The 17,417-nt window shown below is 41.1% G+C and overlaps 1 long non-coding RNA gene across 1 annotated transcript in view; it reads right to left on the bottom strand.

The window, feature by feature from the left end:
* Positions 1–17,255, bottom strand: part of LOC133112101 (uncharacterized) — a 121,563-nt gene extending 104,308 nt beyond the window's left edge. The window contains exon 1 of the long non-coding RNA XR_009705036.1: positions 16,381–17,255. This is a non-coding gene — a long non-coding RNA (uncharacterized LOC133112101). The remainder of the gene's footprint in view (positions 1–16,380) is intronic.
* Positions 17,256–17,417: the final 162 nt, after the last annotated feature.

The raw sequence follows: 17,417 nt of genomic DNA, 5'->3' as shown, positions 1-17,417 counted from the left end.
AAGCCGGTGTTGCTCTACACTTAACTTCAAGGATCCCTCTGCTCAAATCTGATTGGCCATTCCTGAAGACTTTCCTGTAACCAGAAATGAGAGAAAATAGTGCCACAGTGTTTATAAGACAGATGGGCGAGTGTGTGAGTGAGTGAGGAACGCCTTCCTGTCCACTGCTGCCAAGTCCGATCACACTGTAGAGAGAGAAGCTGTGCTCATCATGTTGAAAGACAATGTATCAATGCCTTCACCCGGAGGAGACTCAAACTATTTCTGAGCAAAGAAACTCTCCCATGGAGGTCCTTTGGGACACAAGCTGCCATTTTGATGTGGCAAGCCTATATAGCTACATTGTATTCTGTATTTGGACAGTGCTACAATATATATATATATATTTATATATATACACACACACTCATGCCATTATCTAATCAGCCAATTGTGTGGCAGCAGTGCAATGCATACAATCATGTAGATACAGGTCAGGAGCTTCAGTTAATGTTCACATCAACCATCAGAATGGGAATGCTTGTTAGTGGCAGACAGGGTGGTTTGAGTATCTCAGAAACTACTGATCTCCTGAGATTTTCACGCACAATAGTCTCTAGAGTTTGCAAAGGGTGTGAAAAAGGAAAAATATCCAGTGAACAGCAGTTCTGCGGGCAGAAACGTGTTGTTAATGAGAGACGTAAGAGAATGGCCAGACTGGTCAAAGGTGACAAGAAGGTGACAGTAATGGAAATAAGTATGCATTACAACAGCGGTATGCAGAAGAGCATCTCTGAACACACAATGCATCCCTAAGTGGATAGGCTACAGCAGAAGTGTATGAGTGCATATGTAGCGTCCATTCTTCCAGGGGCTCCACTTCTGTGGCCCACAATCTTTCTCCTTCAACCGCACTGCATTGTGGCGCCACGTTTCACATTCTTTCAGCATGCTACTATCTGTGATATTGGAGGAATGATGGGCCATGTGCAAGAGATTTCTGAACAATACACCGGTACACCATTGTCTATGACCTGATAGCATAATTAATGCAATTTGCACTGTGAGAGAAGAAAAAAAACATTTCTAATAGCTCTCAGGCACATGCAAAGAAATGAATTAATGCCCATGCTATCAAATCATAGCTTTTTTTGCCACTCCATATCTACATGAGTAAATGTGTTTCCGATTTTATTTTATTTTTTTCCTGAAATGGATCTGCCAGCTTAAACGCAAAGCATTGAGAGAATCTTTAATCTATACAGCACTAGTATTACTATGCTTCAGAGACCGATTAATACTTGTAAAATTAATAAGGCTTATGGGCACTCCCTACCCTGTCAATGGGGCCTGTAGAATAGACACTATGGTTAAAATGAGTGCTGTTAAAGCTCCTACATTCCATGCAACGCATCAGGTTTAAAGTTTTATCCAACATATTATCCTATGTTGCCATACACAAAATAGTCACATTGTGCCTCCAGTAAGCACTAATAAACATTTGGAGAGACGGTGTATTCCTGGGCCGTTGCCGTGGCCAAAATTTTGCCTTGGCATGCCTGATCATTTTTCTCAAGTCCAATGCAGAAATAAGGCAATGTTATGAAATCCAAAGCTTGTTCACTTGAATGCGATTCAAATTTCCTCATGCTCTTATTCACATAACAGTCAAGGGTCCACTCTGATATTTTAATTATTCATTTATTTCAACTTTTAACTTGTTGATTTAAAGGCAACTCTCACAATTCATGTCTTTCTTTTCAGTCTATATTGATTTCAGACATCATGCAAAAAGACAAAATGAAAGATTACCTATTGACAAATGTATTTCTGACCTCCCTCCTTTTAATTTAATATGTGTAGTAAGTTAATAGCTACTACTACTACTACAACCACTACTATTAAACATAGCTGCAAGCAGCTATTCCCAGGGTCCAAGTCTACATAGAAAGGCCCCTGGGGTTCATCGAGGCAATCATGCTAACCACTGGACCACCATGCCAGTGTGGAAACATAAACCAAGGGGAAAAAAGAAGTAGTGAAAAATAGACCACTCAAAATGGCAGGCAATTTATGAATGGGGCAACCCATAGGGACAGGGCTCTGTCAGAAACAGCTTTCTTGCTGACTATTTTATTATCTATTTATTTTTTAAATGTGGTCATACAAAACCTCAAGTCCAATATGGCAGACATGGTGACTGAGGCAAATTTGTTCTCCAGGCAAACACACATGGTGATTAGAAGCTCATGACAGCAGTTCAAACACAGTGAGAAATACATGTGTTGAAGTACTCAAAAGTTTGATATATTACTGTAGTGCCCCCTCTTGGCCAATTCTCACAAATTCTCGCTGCAAAAAAAGTGACCAGTTGTACTAAATTTCAAGATGACTGGACCTTATTAAGTCCACCTAATGAGTGCTGAATTTCGATCGGCTGAGTGCAGCCATGTATAAGCTTTAGTGCATGTCTGGACCTGTGGCCAAGACACAGCATTCAAAATAGTTTGAAAGTGACCCATTTACATTAAATAGGTTAAAGTGTTATAAATTAATTCCAAATGAGATATGAATTGAATTACAACTTGTATTGTGATGTACTCAGGGTAGTTATGTAAAAATACAATCAGTTCCAAACAGTGCACGGATAATATAAAACCACTGAAATTAGCATCCAAATGATTGTGGTATTTCTTTCCTCCCACACCAAACAATGCCTCAAACATGCATAAACATTTAATGGAGGAAAACAAGTCTTAAAATATCTTGCCATGTCTCTCAAATTAAGTCTCAGTTGTTAGCCTTTTACACAAGATGCCATTTTCCGATGTGTATGTTACCTTTAGTGAATAATTATCCAGGCAAGCTTAACATCCATTTTGAACAACATGCAAGCCCTGCACAAGTTTTTCCCGGTGACCCACTTGCATTGTAACAGGCTTATTTGTGAATGCAAATAGCATCTGAGGCCAGCAAAGACTCCAGGAGAGATGCTGAGAAGCATACAGTCCAGAAATGTAATCAAAACGGTGGGGCAGCATGCTATATAGGGCTGTGAAATAAAAATGTGCCCAGGAGGACAGAGAGATGGTTTCCATGGCATTGACAAAAAGTCAGTAATAGGCCTTGGCAAGTATCCTCCTCCAATCCATACAGCTGTCAGCTTCTGTTGCTCAGATTAAGCCTTCCTTTCCAGAACAGAGCAGAAAACCAGGCATGGGACCAGTTAGTGCTCCTATCTTTTTGGGATATTGTGTCATTATTTCCCGTGTTCTTTACTAAAAACAAGAATCAGATCGTTCTTTTCATTATTGTTACATGCATTTTCTATCGCAAAAAAATGATAGAAAATAGATTAAGTTTCAGTGAGAAATACATACTGTTTGGTTGGAATTATTATTCATGTTAATTACTTCCACTCTTAATAGAGCTATAATGAAAAAGAAAATATACTAGGTGCTTAATCAATTACCACTGTAAAGGTATGGGGGATAAAGTAAGAAAAATATATGAATATCCCAAAGATCCATTTTAAAGTCATAATTAAAATAATCCTGTGAATTCAAATTCATCTTGTACAGGGCATTCAAAAATGTAAAAGCATGAGAAGGTAGAAAAGTTGCAGAAAGTGTTTATTGATCAGTACTGAGATGTTACATCTCCTTCTGAGCACTGAGACAGGCTGATGTGTTCATCTCTTCCCTGTGATCTCTCAACCCATGAGGCTAAATCACAGCTCACTTTCAGGAGATATATCTGTGTGTGAATATTCATCCTCAAATCTTGGAGTGGTATTTTCAAAAGGGATTCATTTGGGGGTCCTCTGACAACCGCTAATAGATTGTGCAACCAGGCCAGTGTGATACCTCAGTGAAGATCCCTCGCTAATTCTGAAAATACTCCAATTAGGAATGGTGCTCATAATTTCTGCTGTGTGTGTGAGAGAGTGTGTGAGTATGTGTGTGTGTTTGAGAGTGAAAGAGTGAGAGAGACGTAGAGAGAGGCAGAGAAGGAGGCTGAGAGCAAGGAAAATGGAGGAAGAGCCAATGGAAGAGACGGTGGACTGAGTAGCATGAGGCTACTAATCTTCAGCCTGTGGCGAAGCAGGGAGATGGCAGCCTTCTCCACTTAAACAAAGGAGACGTTTCCTTTCATGTGTATAAGCAGGGGAAGAGCCTGCGCTTTCTGCTCATTCAGCCCACTGCAACAAGCAAGCGACTGTCACAGATAGTGTCGTCTGGAATGTGCCGGCACACTACAGCACAGCAGATCAATCAGAGCAAGCTTTATCAAACAGCCGCAGCTACAATACAGCCTGAAGACCTCATCACGATCCCGTGCTCCCCCCAAAAGGCCAAACTAATTATTACTTGTGGGAATACTACATATAAATTGCATGAATTCCTTCATTTGTGTTGCAGCTCACACAGTAAGGGGGCTCTTCTCATCTATAATTTAAGCTGAATAGAAATAAGAAATGATCATTATTGTTTGAACCTTCGTGTAGGGCACTTGCATTAGCAATCTTCGGAGGAGTCCTTGGAACGGAATCGTTGGATGTCTCTTCCATGACGATGTAATTTAGAAGCTCTTCACCTGGGGTGACTGAACATGCAACCAGGTATGAAATAAGATTAAAAAATGCCATCTGACTGAGATTCTTTTATTTAATTTTGCAGAAACAAAAATGTGTAAGAAGTATATAATAAGCCCTCCGAATGTAAATCCAGAGACATAAAAGCCAGTGGCATAACCTGTTCAGCTCTGATTTGAAGCTCGTACTCGCATTAAGATTCCACCAACAATCTTTCTCGGGCCAGTTCATGAACTGTGCATCTCAGACTGCCCTTTAGTGATGACCAGTCATATGCCAGCATAATGAAAGCATACTCTGTGGTCTGTAACAAAACCTTTACTACTAGGCCCTCATCCATGAAAATGTTGAGCCAGCTGTTTGCAGCCATCTGTCAGACGGTGACTGTTTACAGTTGTTTGTGGCGCATATAATATTCCTTATAGAATATTCAAGGGCCTCTCCAAGCCATTCGTATTCTCCAGATGGCTTCGGGCTTCTGCATTCGCCAGCCGCGCTCAGGGCAGGACGTTTTATTTCATTATTTTCCGCGGCGTTGGAAACTACCTGCGGGAGCGAGCGCGTCCACTTCATATTTCCCTTCAACAACAGTGGGGCATAAATTACGGGGTGCCGCCTTCTTAAACAAGAGAGGAAAGCTGCTCGGTAATTGTAATGAATGGGTAGAGTCAGCCAAAAAAACACGGGGTGTAGCGAGAAAACAAACCCAATATGCCGCGTGACACAAGGAATTAATCAAAGGCGGTTTAGCGCCGCTCTTCGGCCCGGTGCCGGAGAGGCGTGAGGCTTGATTGACTGGTTAACCAGGCGTGTTGCATATTTATCAACACGAGGCAGGGTCTCCCGTGGCTCCTGTCACACGCGGTGACCCGACCGACAGGTGTCCGGGCGTACGGGGCCCTCGGGCGGGGGGACGGGGCCGTGGGCGCGTGACGAGAGAGGGGGGGGGACGCACGGGCGGCGGCGACGCGGATGGCTGGGTGTTTCGTGAGGAGGCCCGCGTACGGTACGCCCTGAGTCCCGCCGGAGGCCGTGACGGAGAACAGACGGACGCGGAGACAGATGCCGTCCTCTAACTGCCGTCGAGAGCGGCGGGTGTGTGTGTGTGTGTGTGTGTGTGTGTGTATGTGTGTGTGTGTGTGTGTGTGCATGTATGTGTGTGTGTGTGTGTGCATGTGTGTGTGTGTGTGTGTGTGTGTGTGTGTGCGCATGTGTGTGTGTGTGTGTGTGTGTGTGTGTGGACCCCCCCGCAGGAAAGACGGGTGGGTGCTCAGTGCTTCTCTCTTTGGGTGGATCCAGCCACCTCTCCCTCACTGGTCCATTAACATGGGTGAAGTCAAGCGGAGAATCAAACATGGCTGCATCCTCCAATTTACTGTTCTTTTTAGTTTTGGCATTTTCATGCACTGATGTATTTCAATTTCATCTTTGATATACAAATTGTAATGAGTTATTGAGTTCAATGAAGTGTACTTCATCTAATTATTTGACTAATTTGTCAGCATATCAGTTTTCATTCACTTGAACAACTAAATTTGGCGCATGAGATTCGGTCAACGTGACATGAAATCCAGAGACCACACCCAGGAACCCACACATACACACTCACACACACACACACACACACAGGAACACCATATTTGTGTTGCTGTGCACAATTTTGTGTCATGATACATATGGTACATATATTTTTATTAAATATCAAAAATAAATATTTTTTGAGAAACAATCCCATATAAATCTATTTATTTGTACTCTATTTATTTGTACTTATTACATAAATATGTAATTCACATTATTTGGTATTAGTATTTATGTAGATCTCAGTGATTTAACAATTGGAACCATGATCAAGTGCTCTCAAAATACAAAATAAAGAACATAGTGACAAAGCTAAAGCGTGCTGTGGAGATCTTAATCAACATACACACCACAAAATAGATTGTGTAATAACCCAGTTGGGCAGATAGATAAGCTAACATAAAACTACATTTAATATGTCTCTCATAACTACCAAGGAGAGCCACATGAATTGCAGACAGCATCCCTTACTGAGCAGAAATAGGTGACTTAAAAAAAACCAATCTGAATGAGTGCAAATTCACTCTGAATCCAACCTCAGTCGATACTCATTTCACTTCCTTTGTAAGACCGTTTCTGAGTGAGCCTGTCTTTCCATACCGACTGTCACGATATTTCATTATTTACCCGACCTATAAAACCAGTAACCATAAAATGTCTGTCTGGAGTTTACAATGGAAGCATTTGTTCCACTTTATTGGCTGTAGCAAGTTAGTTGACACAACCAATCTCTATTCCACAAAAGTCCCGTTAAAAGGGGCGGTGGGGGGGGGGGGGGGCAACTATAAAGGATTCTGTAGGGTGCCCAACTTTATAATTTGTTCCTGTCTTGAGAATGACAGCGCATGTTCATGTTAGAAGTTCATTTCCCTGTTAATGTCGTCATCCATCTCTTCGGTAATGAAAGCTGAAGTGGATTCTCGTTCAGTTACGGTACACTTTGGGGCTCGCACATCAGACGGTTCCTCATTATGCGTGTCAAAGTGAAAATGGATCACGTGCATAAGCATGCCCGCTTGATCTGGATTACAACTAACCATCAGATTCTTGCCTTTGAAGTTTCCGTCTCCTGTTATTGCCGTTAAAACACTTGTACGAGTCTGAGGAGATCTTTATTCCTCATCCACACAGAAGAGTAATTATCCAAGCTCGGGCTGATATCTTATCTCACTCAATACTGGAGAAGCAAACACAAATTGAGGTAATCTCTATAGCCTGGTTGCCTCTCCCTGAAGTCGCTAAATGTAAATTGTAGGTGAGGGTGGACATTACACCGAATACATTCACAGCTCAGAAACACCACTCCTAGTTGAGTCCAAATTAATTCCCTTTTAAGATAAGAATTCGATAATGAAATGTAATGCACATTGTGATCAAAGGAACAATCATATATAGGATTAAGCCTTCCTTTCTTCTGCAGCAAAAATCCTTTAGTCTCTATTCCGTTTCATTAGTCTTTCTTTCAGATGTTCAAGGAAATTGCTAATCTTCACTACTATAAATATTTGTTTGATTTGTGCACAATGCCACTGTCAGTTATACTTTGGCAGCCATTGAAAGCGTCACAAGTTCAATTCAAAATAAATCCCATCCCTGCGGTTGAGTTCTTTAAAATGGCAGAATTCAAATCAGATGCCACTTGAAAGCATTTGATCACGGAATGAATGCTTTACCTGGGACTAGTGCAATTGATTCTCAAATGTATCTCTGATACATGGAGGGTTATCAGTGGCTGCCTGTCTCCAGGTTTAACCATGAGAAAAGTTTTCCTCTGTTCCTCTAACTCCCTCTCTCTGTGTCTCTTTCCATCTCTCTGACAGTGTGAGCTGTCATGTGCCCAAAGTCGACAGCCCTATTGTCTGAGGGGAAATCCCACAGCTAAAGCAGAAGGAGATCTATGTCAAAAAGAACAGAAACCCACAAGCGGAGAACCCTCACATGCAACGACGTGCTTCACTCTAACATCAGTACATATTCCCCCCTGTTAAAAAGCCAACGGTCAATATGGATAGAAGTGTAGCTGCTTTTACTGAAGGATATTCAATTGTGCCCCATGTTCTTAAACATACAGTTGGATAAAAAATAAAACATTGCCTTTCAATTTGAAGAAAACGAAGATATTGAAAAGAAAAAAGGTATTGAAACACCCTTAAATTACGAAATGCGGCCTGACGAGGGTGTGTTGGTGCAATCGCAGGCTGCCTGAAATTAACGTCTTATTTATGAAGGCTACAGCTCATTACGCAATCAGCGAATGGGACCGCACACAAAGCGCATATATAAAAGCACAAGCGGACTGCATGCTACGTTAACCTGCACTATTCAATTCAAGTCTTCACAGAAACTCTCTTAGGGGACTCCTAAGTAAGCAAAGTAAACAAAGGTACAAAATGGAAGTATGTGAAGGTTACTATGGGAACCATCATGGAGGTTTAATGAGTTTACTTAATGTTCACACCAGATTTTTTCCAATAGCAAAAGGAAAAACACAATGCTTGCATGTGACCGTTAAATCTATTTTTATTTTTGTGAACAAAGGTTGTTGGCGCTTTATGTGTTTCATTTAGTTGTTAGTTCTAGTCTTTATTTCTTTGGTTTCAATTCCACTTTCTAATTAGGTATAGTTTAGTAAGTTAGTTTTAAGAGGCTTTTTTTGTTTAATTTTTTCACAGCATCTAACTTTTGTTCTTATTTCATGTTTTTTCACACTTAATTTTCAATTTAGTTTTAGTTACCGCTAAAGACATTCTTAGGTACCCTGTCTGGCTGATCCTGTATTGTGGGTCCAAATCTACACCAAGCATTCTATTTTCCCCATAGAGAAGAGCTGGTCTCTATGACTGATTAATACGACTTTTATGAGTTATGATAGTGAAAAGTTTACTCGTCCTCACTCTATTTTAAGTACCTGAAATATGCAGGCTTGTATAACCCGCAAAAATTGAATGTGAGTTTTAACGGAAACAAAAACAGCATGTCTCTGTTGTTCAGGTCTTGATTGCATTCATACTTGTTGTATTCAAGACGTGTTTCATAATTGAGTCGAGGCAATCTTGACCCAAGTAGATGCGGTTTGCATGTTAAGCCTGGACATCTTGCTACAGAACGTGAGAGCCAGGCTGTAACCTGTTTTGATGAGAGCACTGCACCTCAGGGATGGTGCCATACGCGCGTGCTATAATAATGTAATTAATTTTTTTTATATATATATATATATATATATATATATATATATATATATATATATAAATAACCATATAATGAATTAAACTTCAGGGAAGCACAAGGCGCCTTTCAAAGTCCCTCAGCCAAAATACACCCACTCTTACAAATTAGGAGTAATCCCACACATCTGTCAAATGGTCTATCACAGACCATTAATTGCTTCACAGTTTTACATGCCGACAGATAATAGGAAAAATGTATTATAATTTAACACTGAAGGGACAGTTCATATTTCAAATGAATAAAGATGAGGATTAGAAGCAGTTGATGAAACATATCTTCAAGCCTTGCAAGTTTTTAAATATAACATTTTCAATGGAAAAACTATTATAATTGAATTTGTATAAATACATTTTGAATGCAGGGTAATACAGTACTTCTGAGCCCTATTTTCCCCAGTACCTGGAGCATCAGGTCACCATGAGACTGGGATTTAGCTGTATTAAACTCAGAAATGCACTTAGTGTTTAATAATCTGGGCTTCGTTTCCTGAAGCCTTCTTAACTCTATGTCATTCGAAACGTCCCGAAGCATTCTTAGCTAAGTATACCTTCTGAACATTGTACTTTCGTAAGGTTGTTCTGGACCACTCTTAGCTATACCTTAGCGATGTTGTCAGCTCACTCCGCTAGTGGCCACCACTGTTACGAGCGCAAGCCACTGAAATCAGCTGTTGCTCTTAGTTACATCTCAATCTGTTAAGCAATATGTACACTAATAATTCTACAGTTGTAGTTGGCCAATAATATTACTAAAATACCACATTAATGGCACTGTTTTCATGCAAATAATACAATTGTACATTACGAAGGATGCATGTTGCACTTTAATGAACATGTTGCCTAATTGCCTTTGAAATTATAGTTATAAACTGATGATTTCCTGTGGGCTGCAGCAATGTTTAACCATAGTTATTTTTTTTGTTTTGTTGGACATCATAGTCCTAAAACTGTAAAATAATGTTTCTTTATTCAGCGCCACATACTCTTACAATATCTCCATTTCGTTTGCTGTGAAGCTATGGGACCTCTTCAATCTTAGGTTTTTTTCGTCATAGCTTATTTTGTTTTTGTGTTGGTGCTTGTTGGTGTGCTTTTATTGAAAACGTCAGCTAATCAAAGAAAATAGTGAATTACACCAGTAATGTGATGGTGCTTCTGGCAAATCAACTCTGATTGTAAAGTAATTTGAGGCACCATGACAAAGATATTAAAATAATGTAAATAAAACATGACATGCCAAAGGTGTATTGCTGGGTGGCGTAGCCACAAACTGTATCACAAACTGCATATACAGTGCATCCGGAAAGTATTCACAGCGCTTCACTTTTCCCACATTTTGTTATGTTACAGCCTTATTCCAAAATTTTTATTAAAAATAAAAAAACCAAGAAATCACATGTACATAAGTATTCACAGCCTTTGCCATGAAGCTCAAAATTGAGCTCAGGTGCATCCTGTTTCAACCTTGAGATGTTTCTACAGCTTAATTGGAGTCCATCTGTGGTAAATCCAGTTGATTGGACATGATTTGGAAAGGCAGACACCAGTCTATATAAGGTCCCACAGTTGACAGTGCATGTCGGAGCACAAACCAAGCATGAAGTCATCGGAATTGTCTGTAGACCTCCAAGACAGGATTTTCTCGAGGCACAAATCTGGGGAAGGGTACAGAAAAATTTCTGCTGCTTTGAAGGTCCCAATGAGCACAGTGGCCTCCATCATCCATAAATGGAAGAAGTTCGGAACCACCAGGACTCTTCCTAGAGCTGGCCCTGCGTCTAAACTGAGCAATCGGAGGAGAAGGGCCTTAGTCAGGGAGGTGACCAAGAACCCGATGGTCACTCTGTCAGAGCTCCAGCGTTCCGCTGTGGAGAGAGGAGAACCTTCCAGAAGGACAACCATCTCTTAGTAAAAGGCACATGGCAGCCCACCTGGAGTTTGCCAAAAGGCACCTGAAGGACTCTCAGACCATGAGAAACAAAATTATCTGGTTTGATGAGACAAAGATTGAACTCTTTGGCGTGAATGCCAGGTGTCATGTTTGGAGGAAACCAGGCACCGCTCATCACCTGGCCAATACCATCCCTACAGTGAAGCATGGTGGTGGCAGCATCATGCTGTGGGGATGGTTTTCAGCGGCAGGAACTGGGAGACTAGTCAGGATTGAGGGAAAGATGAATGCAGCAATGTACAGAGACATCCTGGATGAAACCTGCTCCAGAGCGCTCTTGACCTCAGACTGGGGCGACGGTTCATCTTTCAGTAGGACAACGATCCTAAGCACACAGCCAAGATATCAAAGGAGTGACTTCAGGACAACTCTGTCGATGTGCTTGAGTGGCCCAGCCAGAGCCCAGACTTGAATCCGATTGAACATCTCTGGAAAGATCTGAAAATGGCTGTGCACCGACGCTCCCCATCCAACGTGATGGAGCTTGAGAGGTGCTGCAAAGAGGAATGGGCAAAACTTCCCAAAGATAGGTGTGCCAAGCTTGTGGCATCATATTCAAAAAGACTTGAGGCTGTAATTGCTGCCAAAGGTACATCAACAAAGTATTGAGCAACGGCTGTGAATACTTATGTACATGTGTACAAACCATCATTTTATCTTTAATTTTATTCCCTGGTTTTGTACAGCATTTTGGTCAACCATGGTTGTTTTAAATGTGCTTTATAAATAAAATTTATTATTATTATTATTATTATTATGTGATTTCTTAGTTTTTTATTTTTAATAAATTTGCAAAAAAAAAAAAAAAAAAAAACCCCACTTAATGACAACATGAAATATGGGGTGTCGTATGTAGAATTTTGAGGAAAATAATGAATTTATTCCATTTTGGAATAAGGCTGTAACATAAAATGTGGGAAAAGTGAAGCGCTGTGAATACTTTCCGGATGCACTGTATATAATTTGGCGAAAATTATATATACGGTTGGATAATTTAACTTGTAGATTTGTGATAAATGCAATATTTTAAAGTATTCCTGCAGTATTTCATTCATAAAGAACATTACTTTCTCTCATAACAGTCAAGCAGTCGCTGCATGGAGTGAATAATCGATCTTAGAGTGAGTCGACTAGGCCTAGTAACGTCACACGTAGAAGCTATCCCATAAGCAACCGCCTAAGTCATAGTTCGGAGAACACGACTAGAAAAGTAAACAACCTTAGTAAGGTATACCTTGCGAGTCTTCGTAAAAAGGCTAAGAGACACCATTATCGGGAAACCCGGCCCTGACCGTTGCCATTTCTTCCAGAATTGTAATGAGAAGTTCTGAGGTAGGAGCTAGGCTGTGTGTTTAACGGGCTGTGGATCTATCCGCCCATCAGCCCTTGCTGAAACAGCTTGTAGCTCATGCTTTGAATGCGGCTCTTAAATACAGTCTGGGTTTTCAACACAATCTGTGCTTGAGCCATTAGCTGAGGCTGAAAGTAAGATCAGATGGGCTGCAGAGAGAGGGCGAGGGAGGGAGCCAGAGAAGGGGTGGATTTTTCCCGCAGATGGGAAGGGCTTGGCATAGCGACACCGCACACACATATATTTGATAAATAATGGCGGTGCGTTTCTGTCACAGTGAAAAATGATACCCGCTCAGTAACTCATTAAAACCACAAACTTTTATAAAATTCTTGTTATAAAGATATACCGAGCTGAAAATATTTTTCTTATTGTGGCAGCAATGCACTACCGTCAGAAACAAAATACACATTTGAGAAATGCATTTCAGAATCAACAAATTTTGATAAATTATTTATCATTTTTGGTTCAATACTTGGTACCCCAGACATTTGCAGCAGCCATTATAAGGTTTCATGGAGCAATTCATAGGAAAGGCCAGCCCACGCTGGGTTGTGATCTGCAGAGCGGTGGGGGAAGCACACAATGCAGCCCTGTGCATACCATCAGCTCCTTCCTGCCTCCAGGTTCTGACCTCATTCGTCACCGTTTGTGAACTTACACAGCTCCGAGCGGACGTATCGGCGCAATTTCACTGGAAGTCTTCATTAGTACCTAACAAAGGTTCTGTTTGTTTTGATACAAGATAATGCATCTTTCACAGCTTACCATAAAGGCACAGCAAGTCTGGGAAAGTTTCAGCATAATGCACTACTCGCCTTTATATACTGCCATATAGTTATGGAAATCCCCCAATAAAAAATAATAGTTTCCAATGCATTCAATGGGAAATTGAGCTCCTGGAAGACACATTGTATATTATACACTTTCCTTGGTAGGGAATAAACATAAGCATCTGTTCTCTTACGGCTCCAATACCATAAGTAAATACAAACATCCATGACTGTGTACTTTTATATCTATGATATTCCATATTGTGTTGCATTACATAACTCATGTACATATAACCCCTCCAATCGATGTAATATACATTGCACACACATGTTTTGTTCTAATGTAGTGGCAGGTGCCATTGGTAGAACAGCACTTTAATGTGCAGCTTAGTAACTTGTATTCTATAAATACAAGGGGGCGACATGGCTCAGGCAGTAAGAGCAGTCGTCTGGCAGTCGGAGGGTTGCCGGTTCGATCCCCCGCCCGGGCTGTGTCGAAGTGTCCCTGAGCAAGACACCCAACCCCCAAATGCTCCTGACGAGCTGGTCGGGGCCTTGCATGGCAGCCAATCGCCGTCAGTGTGTGAGTGTGTGTATGAATGGGTGAATGGAGAAGCATCAATTGTACAGCGCTTTGAATAAAGGTGCTATATAAATGCCTGCCATTTTTTTTTTTTTTAAATGCTGTGTGTGCAGTTCGAAGGTCAAACATACAAGCCAGATTACCACAAGAAATTAAAAAGAAATCTGAATTCCACTGTTAGCTGAATTACTTACAAGAATGGCCAAAAACAGTGTAACAAGCTAAACAGTAGTCATCTTTGGATATGCTGCTGCAACTTCAAGGTATCATTTCCTGTGGCCATATCCGTATTCGTACAGTAGGTAAAAAGTCAATAAAGTCGTGACTGCACGCTACTACAAAAGCAAAGTTCCTGCCTCCCACATCCCATCTGAAAAATGTAAAGCCTTGACCTTTACGTGCCAGCACGCGTGTACATGTCGCATGCATTTATCTTCCCTATGCCAACATACACGGATGATGGACAAGCTAACCTTTCAGCCGACACGAACCCCGCAGGGCACCCGCCACGAACGTGCCGTTTCCTGATTAGTGACAAGCGCGGCAGCAGAAACTAGTCAGCCACTTTGCAGAGTAAGATTTCCCAGAGAAAAAGAGACACTGTCAACAGCACGGCGGGTGAGGATATTTCTAGTGCTTAACTGAGGACAGAGGATATTGAACTTGTTCTTTTAAACATTTTATACCCTTTGCCTCCTTTGAAGTGAAAAGTATAAAGTACCTTCCAGTACACGGTCGTACAGTACATACGCACACACATAGTATAACTGCATTTGTGTGTGTATAGATACATTAAAAAATGTGTCTGCATCTATCATCAAAATTGCATTTATAAGATAAAAAATAAAAAAAGGAAACGATACAATTGAATTTAAATGCAATAACAAATGTATTATTGAATTGTGTGGTAAGAGAAGAATACGTCTCTGTTGGCAGTGCCCCTGGATATTAACAGCGAGGAGGTACAGGGAGGGGGGTTAAACAGCATCAAAGTCAGAGGGGACAGGTTGCCAGGAGCTGACAATTAAAGTTTTTAATTCAGCACAATTGAAGTGGACCCCTGCCATGCCCATGGAATATGACAGATGGCGTGAGATACTGCAGTCATTAACAGGCAGACTGTGGAGAGTAACCTACCAAGACTGCGGAGGCTATTGATCTGTTCCACAGCAGGGACAGGATCAACACGTACTGGTGTGTGGGCCTTTCCCACTCCCCGCACTGACTACCAGTTCAAGAGAACTGTCTAACTGCATGGTGCAGCATTCTTCTAATTTTACTGGTGCACTGCTACCATGTCAGTAAAATACAGGCAACATTATATTAACAAAATATGGCTTTAACACAAATGCTAGGCTTCTTAACAGGCATGGGAAAGCCAAAGATTTGCATCTGTCTGAGACTTCCACACTGTGGTTGTAAGATAAATGCAAAGTAAACTAATTAAGGAAAATAAATAAAGAATCTTTGTTTAGCAGCTTTTGTACAATACAATACAGCACAAAGTGCTTTGCAATAAGATAATACAAAGTAATTAGTTACAATTAAATGTTCAGTGCCAAGAATGGAAGACACAATACAATAAGGAATACCTCTAAAAACAGACAATGAAAATAAACAATAGAACAATAAAAAGCTACTTCAAAGTCAGGGTTAAAAAATGTTTTGTATTTCAGTTATGTTCTCAGATAAAAACTGAAGACCGACCTCTTCAGACTGCATCTTAGTTCTCCTTTCAACACAACCCCCTAATATTTTGCCATTAGTTTAGGTCAAGGTTATGATTAGCTTTTATTTTTTATTCTATTTTCATTTCAACTCAAATGTATTTGTTTAGCTTGTTAGTTTTAGTTTTTAAACTTTTCATTTTATTTCCCATGACTGGCATCCCCACTATGAATATAGATATATTTTTATTCTAAATGTGTTCATTTTGCAACAATGCAATAGTGTCAAGTTTAGTTTTCATTATTTTGCATAAGCTAGTTTTCCGTGTTCAAGTTTTTCTCAGCTGGTGTTCATTTGTTTATCTACTGCTCAGGGAATGCTGTTAGCCAGGTCTGGGAGCATTCCTCAAGTAAATCAAGTGAATGCATGTATGGTCTCCAACAGCAAGTTGCTCAGGGGGAGTGTTTGCCAGGTGAATATGGGCTTTTAGCAATATTTTCCATGGTTTCTTAGCAGAACAGAATGCTGCCAGCACACACCCCTTGTGTTCAACTTTAGGGACAACAGATTCCAAATCAATTAATTTATTCACATGGATAGTGAATGGACCTTTCATTATGTATAAAAACAAACTTGGTTCAAGGCTTCGGTGTCTTGGTACAGGCACACTCACCAGAGTACGCAGGCTTAATGTCTGTGCGTCAGCTTGAGCTTCTAGGGGTTGCACTGGTGATCCCAATTTGGAGATAAAACGGCTTTGCAAAAAAAAAATAGAAAATAAAAAAATCCAAATAAAAAGAGAAGTTTCATAAATGGACAGGTTCCAGAGTTTCACTCCAGCATCTTGGAAAGTGTACAATCTGCTGTCAATGGTGAGAGTGGATTTAGTGCAGAGGTCTCCCTTCTTGACTGGCCTTCGCAGGGATGCCAGTGCGAGTTCACCCAGATCACAGCTGCGCCGAGATGGGACGCACCATTTTAAATTGATCTTCTGGAAAAGCAGATGCAGTTAGTGATCCAAGAGGGTTTAAGGAAGTCTCACCAATCAAGCTGAAGGAAGCGAGAATGCAGGCCCTCTGACCTCGGCCCGGGATTGTACTAAAATGGGCACGTCAATCCCCTCTCACGGCCCAGGCGGACACCGTCACCCGGAGCAGATCAATTAGCCCCTACTCAACCCGCAGTGCAACCCTCCGGCGGAAATAGTTCATTCCGCACCGGGCCAGGGGGGCATGCCAGGACAGGCGGTGATAACGGCCAAAGCTCTGCATATTGTTTGCGGCTCGTTATCTGCATTGAGTTCCAGTCTGTCGTTAGCCGCCCCCCTGTTCAGACCGTTTTCCCTCTCCTTTCAATAAACTTTGACCAACTTCTATCACGCTCTAACCAGACCTGTGGAGGTGCGGCAGCTCGAGAACGATTTCCCATTTCTGACAGAAATCCATTTAAAGTTCTCTCCCTCCACCACCTTCATAAGAGTCGATGGAAGAGCAAATGCAATAAGCAGTAGCAAACTAAGAGGTCAGAGGATAAGGGAGAGCTTTGGCTTTCCCGACACGGCCAATTAACAAGCTGTTCTTCCCTGGTATCTTGAGGTAAACTAATTAATTCAAAAGCCCCGCTGAATTAAATCTAATTGGCTTCACTTCCTTTTACTTTGTTCCATTGGAAGCATATTCAAAAACAATGCCCAAGCCATGCAAGCCTTTA

This window comes from Conger conger, chromosome 15, assembly GCF_963514075.1.
Source record: "Conger conger chromosome 15, fConCon1.1, whole genome shotgun sequence".
NCBI classification, from domain to species: Eukaryota; Metazoa; Chordata; class Actinopteri; order Anguilliformes; family Congridae; genus Conger; species Conger conger.
The sequence above is the reverse complement of the archived record's forward strand: the minus strand, read 5'-3'. Positions and strand labels throughout refer to the sequence as shown.